The sequence below is a fragment of the Opisthocomus hoazin genome, chromosome 33, assembly GCF_030867145.1.
Source record: "Opisthocomus hoazin isolate bOpiHoa1 chromosome 33, bOpiHoa1.hap1, whole genome shotgun sequence".
NCBI lineage: Eukaryota > Metazoa > Chordata > Aves > Opisthocomiformes > Opisthocomidae > Opisthocomus > Opisthocomus hoazin.
In genome coordinates this window covers 3,578,699-3,584,698 of record NC_134446.1, presented here as the reverse complement: position 1 = coordinate 3,584,698, position 6,000 = coordinate 3,578,699, and positions in this window count along the sequence as shown.

Sequence of the window (6,000 nt, the reverse complement as noted above, 5' to 3'; positions counted from 1 at the left end):
TCTGTATGGCACTGTCCCACCTGTGATGGGGCTGATGGCAGGTGGCATCCTGGAGAGGAACTGGGATCTGCCAGAAAAGCTCAAGGGATCTCCAAGAACAGTGTGTGAGTCCAAATGGGTGAGTGGCAAATCATAAAATGCGCAGGAGCGAGGACGCTGGCCTGTGTCGTTGGTGGCATGGACAGAGCAGACAAGATGCCCAGGGCATTCATCACCACCCAGCCTCTCCCACCACTCTTGCCAGCACTGACCACTCACCCCAGTTTATGGCTGAGGTTTGCTTTCTGGCCATCTCTTGCTAATCTCCGTCAGCCCTGACAGGCCTTTGTTCTTGCCCAGACCTTAGCAGCACACAGAACTGGGCTGTCTGCGAGCCCTTGCGTGGGACATGACAAGGACTGGGAAGGGTCCAGGCACTGAGGGAGGACAGCAAAACAGGAGGGCAGACAGGGACAGAGGGCTGTCAAGGTACAGTGCCATGGGGACGTGAGACAGCTGTAAACACACCCATCCTGTGCGGTGGGACCATTGGACCGTGTGTGGGGTAGGGACAGGTAACTGATAGGGGCCTGTGTTTGAATCCTCCTGTGTCTTATGTGACCATCTAAAACAAGTCAGGTGAACATCTCCTCCATTCTGCTGACTGTAAGGCAAGCCTGGGAGGCACTGCCTCAGGCAGCTCTGCATTACCCCTGAAGCTCATTGTGTGCACCTTTAACACCCTCAAAGGCCACAGCTGTATCATGAAGTTCCTGCTTGTAGGTTTTTGGCATCAGGGAAGCCGAATGCCACCTGTGACTATTAAATATATTCCTGGTGTTCATGGACAGCAAGGAGTTCCTCCTTCCGGTACACCTCCACGTCACATGGACTGTAAACTGGGAAATTCTTGGCCACGAGCTGGCAGGGCTCATTGAGAGGGCTTTAAACCAGGTTCGAAGGGGGAAGGGGATATTGCCCAGCTCACTAGGGATGAGCCTAGGCTTGGAGTGCCAAGGCCAGGGGTGAGATTGACAGCCCAGCTCAAGTGTGTTTACACCAATGCATGTAGCATGGGCATTAAACAGGAGGAGTTGGAAGCCATTATACAGCAGGACGGCTACGACTTGGTCGCCATCACAGAAATGTGGTGGGACAACTCACATGACTGGCATGCTGTCATGGATGGCTACAGACTCTTTAGGAAAGACAGACCAACAAGGAGAGGTGGGGGAGTTGCTCTGTATGTGAGGGAGCAACTGGAATGCATTGAGCTTGGCCTGGGGGCAAATGAGGAACAAGTTGAAAGCTTGTGGGTTAGAATTAAGGGACAGGCTCATAAGGGTGACATTACGGTGGGTGTGTACTACAGGCCACCTGACCAGCAGGAGGAGGTTGATGAGGCCTTCTACAGGCAGCTGCAAGCAGCCTCACAGTCACAGGCCCTGGTTCTCATGGGGGACTTCAACCACCCTGACATCAGCTGGGAAGACCATACAGCTAGGCAGGCGCAATCCAGGAGATTCCTACAGAGCATCGATGATAACTTTCTGATGCAAGTGGTGGAGGAACCAACAAGGAAAGGCGCGCTGCTGGACCTTGTGTTAACAAACAAGGAGGGACTGGTGAAGGATGTGAAGGTCGGAGGTAGACTCGGCTGGAGTGACCATGAAATGGTCGAGTTCAGGATCCTGTGTGGAGGAAGCAGGGCGATAAGCAGGATCAAAACCCTGGACCTCAGGAGGGCTGACTTTACCCTCTTCAAGGAGCTACTGGGAGGAATCCCGTGGGCCAGGGCTCTCGAAGGCAGGGGGGTCCATGAGTGCTGGTCGCTCTTTAAACAACACTTCTTCCATGCACAGGAGCAATGCATCCCCCTGAGAAAGAAATCGAGCAAAGGAGGCAGGAGACCTGCATGGTTAAACAAGGAGCTTCTAGCAGAGATCAGGCAGAAGAGAAAGGTCCATGGAATATGGAAAGAGGGGCAGGCCACTTGGGAAGAGTACAGAAACGTGGTGAGAGCATGCAGGGATGCGACGAGGAAAACCAAGGCCCACCTGGAATTGAATCTGGCAAGGGATGTCAAAGACAACAAGAAGGGCTTCTTCAACTACATCAGCAGCAAAAGGAAGGCTAGGGACAATGTGGGGCCACTGCTGAATGAGGCGGGTGTCCTGGTGACGGAGGATGTGGAGAAGGAAGAGTTACTGAATGCCGCCTTTGCTTCAGTCTTCAGTGCTAAGACTGGCCCTCAGGAATCCCAGGCCCCGGAGGTAAGAGAAGAAGCCTACAAAGAGGACAACTTTCCCTTGGTCGAGGAGGACTGTGTGAGGGATCGCTTAAGCAATCTGGACGTCCACAAATCCATGGGCCCCGATGGAATGCACCCATGAGTGCTGAGAGAGCTGGCGGATGTCATTGCTGAGCCACTCTCCATCGCCTTTGAGAGGTCCTGGAGGATAGGAGAGGTGCCCGAGGACTGGAAAAAGGCCAATGTCACTCCAATCTTCAAAAAGGGCAAGAATGAGGACCCAGGGAACTACAGGCCGGTCAGCCTCACCTCCATCCCGGGAAAGGTGATGGAGCAGCTAATCCTGGAGGCCACCATGAAGCAAGTGGAAGAAAAGAAGGTTATGAGGAGTAGTCAGCATGGGTTCACCAAGGGGAAATCATGCCTGACCAATCTGATAGCTTTCTACGATGACATGACTGGCTGGGTAGATGAAGGGAGAGCCGTGGATGTTGTCTACCTTGACTTCAGCAAGGCTTTCGACACAGTCTCCCATGATATCCTCCTAGGGAAGCTGAGGAAGTGTGGGCTGGATGAGTGGTCGGTGAAGTGGATAGAGAACTAGCTGAATGGCAGAACTCAGAGGGCTGTCATCAGCGGCGCTGGGTCTAGTTGGAGGCTGGTAACAAGTGGTGTCCCCCAGGGGTCAGTACTGGGCCCAGTCTTGTTTAACTTCATCAACGACCTGGATGAAGAGTTAGAATGTACCCTCAGCAAGTTTGCTGATGACACCAAACTGAGAGGTGTGGTAGACACACCAGAAGGCTGTGCTGCCATTCAGCGTGACCTGGATAGGCTGGAGAGTTGGGCAGAGAGGAACCTGATGAGGTTCAACAAAGGCAAATGCAGGGTCCTGCACCTGGGGAGGAACAACCACATGCACCAGTACAGGCTTGGGGTAGACCTGCTGGAGAGCAGCTGTGCGGAGAGGGACCTGGGTGTCCTGGTGGACGACAGGTTAACCATGAGCCAGCAGTGTGCCCTGGCTGCCAAGAAAGCCAATGGGATCCTGGGGTGCATCAAGAAGAGTGTGGCCAGCAGGACGAGGGAGGTTCTCCTTCCCCTCTACACTGCCCTGGTGAGGCCTCATCTGGAGTACTGTGTCCAGTTCTGGGCTCCCCAGTTCAAGAAAGATGAAGAGCTACTGGAGAGAGTCCAGCGGAGGGCTACAAGGATGATGAGGGGACTGGAACATCTCCCCTACGAGGAGAGGCTGAGGGAGCTGGGCTTGTTCAGCCTGAAGAAGAGAAGGCTGCGAGGGGACCTAATAAATGCTTATAAATATCGCAAGAGTGGGTGTCAGGAGGATGGGGCCAAGCTCTTTTCAGTGGTGCCCAGTGACAGGACAAGGGGCAATGGGCACAAACTGAGGCACAGGAAGTTCCGTCTGAACATGAGGAAGAACTTCTTCCCTCTGAGGGTGATGGAGCACTGGAACAGGCTGCCCAGGGAGGTTGTGGAGTCTTCTTCTCTAGACATATTCAAGACCCGCCTGGACAAGGTCCTGTGCAGCCTGCTGTAGGTGACCCTGCTTCGGCAGGAGGGTTGGACTAGATGACCCACAGAAGTCCATTCCAAACCCTACTATTCTGTGATTCTGTGTTGCTGGGTCTTTTAGTTTGCAATGTGTGTTGAGTCTTTTATGTGGCAATGTGTTGTGTAGGGTCTTTTAGGTGGCAATGTGTGTTGGGTCTTTGAGGTAGCAATGTGTGGTTTGGGGTCTTTTTGGTAGCAATGTGTGTTGCTGGGTCTTCTAGGTTGCAATATGTGTTGTTTTGTTTTCAATGTGGCAATGTGTGTTTAGTGTTTTAGGTGACAATGAGTACATTTAGGTTTTTTAGGTGGCAATGCTGTTGGGTGTTTTAGGTGGCAGTGTGTGTTGCTGGGTCTTTTAGGTGGCAATGTGTGTTGGGCCTTTTAGGTGTCAATGTGTGTTGGTTCTTTTAGGTGGCAATGTGTGTTGTTGGTTTTTTTAGGTGGCAAAGTGTGGTGGGTCTTTTAGGTGGCAATGTGTGTTGTTGGGTCTTTGAGGTGGCAATGTTTGTTGGGTCTTTTAGGTGGCAATGTGTGTTGTCGGGTCTTTGAGGTGGCAATGTTTGTTTGGTCTTTTTGGTTGCAATGTGTGTTGTTTGCTCTTTTAGATGGCAATATGTGTTGGGTGTTTTAGGTGGCAATATGTGTTGGGTCTTTTAGGTGGCAATGTTTGCTTTGTGTCTTAGGTGGCAATGTCTGGTGTTGGGTGTTTTTGGTGGCACTGTTTGTTGCTGGGTCTTTTAGGTGGCAATGTGTGTTGTTTGCTCTTTTAGGTGGCTATGTGTGTTGTGTCTTTCAGGTGACAATGTGTGTTGCGTCTTTTAGGTGGCAATGTGTGTTGTTGGGTCTTTTAGTTGGCAATGTGTGGTTTTGGGTCTTTTAGGTGGCACTGTGTGTTGCTGGGTGTTGTAGGTGTCAATGTGTGGTTTTGGGTCTTTTAGGTGGCAATGTGTGGTGTTGGGTGTTTTAGGTGGCAGTCTCTGTTGTCGGGTGTTTTATTTGGCAAAGTGTGTTGCTGGGTCTTTTAGGTGGCAATCTGTGTTGTCTGATCTTTTAGGTAGCAATGTGTGTTGGGTCTTTTACGTTGCAATATGTGTTGTTGGGTCTTTTAGGTGGCAATGTGTGTTGGTTATTTTAGGTGGCAATGTGTGTTGTTGTGTCCTTTAGGTGGCAATGTCTGGTGTTAGGTCTTTTAGGTGGCAATGTGTGTTGCTGGGTCTTTTAGGTGGCAAAATGTGTTGTGACTTTTAGGTGGCGATGTGTGTTGTTGGGTCTTTGAGTTTTCTATGGGTGTTTGGTCATTTAGGTGGCAATGTGTGTTGTTGGGTCTTTTAGGTGGCAATGTGTGTTGCTACATCTTTTAGGTAGCAATGTGTTGTTGAGTCTTTTAGGTGGCAATGTGTGTTCTTGCGTCTTTTAAGTGGCAATGTGTGTTGCTGGGTCTTCTATGTGGCAATGTGTGGTGTTGAGTCTTTTAGGTGGCACTGTATGTTGCTCGGTGTTGTAGGTGGCAATGTGTGGTATTGGGTCTTTTAGGTGGCAATGTGTGGTGTTGGGTCTTTTAGGTGGCAATAGGTGTTGTTGGGACTTTTAAGTGGCAATGTGTGGTTTTGGGTCTTTCCGGTGCCAATGTGTGTTTGGTCTTTTAGGTGGCAATGTGTGTTGGTTATTTTAGGTGGCAATGCGTGTTGCTGGGTCTTTTAGGTGGCAATGTGTGGTTTTGGGTCCTTTTGGTGGCAATGTTTGTTGCTGGGTCTTTTAGGTGCCAATGTGTGTTGGGTCTTTTAGGTGGCAATGTGTGTTGTTTGGTCTTTGACGTGGCAATGTGTGGTTTTGGGTCTTTTTGGTGACAATGTCTGGTGTTGTGTCTTTTAAGTAGGAATGTGCGGTGTTGGGTCTTTGAGGTGGAAAGTGTGTTGCTGGGTCTTTTAGGTGGCACTCTGTGTTGTTGGGTGTTTTAGGTGGCAATGAATGTTGGGTCTTTTTGGTGGCAATGTGTATTGTAGGGTCTTTTAGGTGGCAATATGTGTTGGGTCCTTTAGGTGGCAATGATTGCTGTTGGGTCTTTTAGGTGGCAATGTCTGGTGTTGGGTGTTTTTGGTGGCACTGTTTGTTGCTGGGTCTTTTAGGTGGCAATGTGTGTTGTTTGCTCTTTTAGGTGGCTATGTGTGTTGTGTCTTTCAGGTGACAATGTGTGT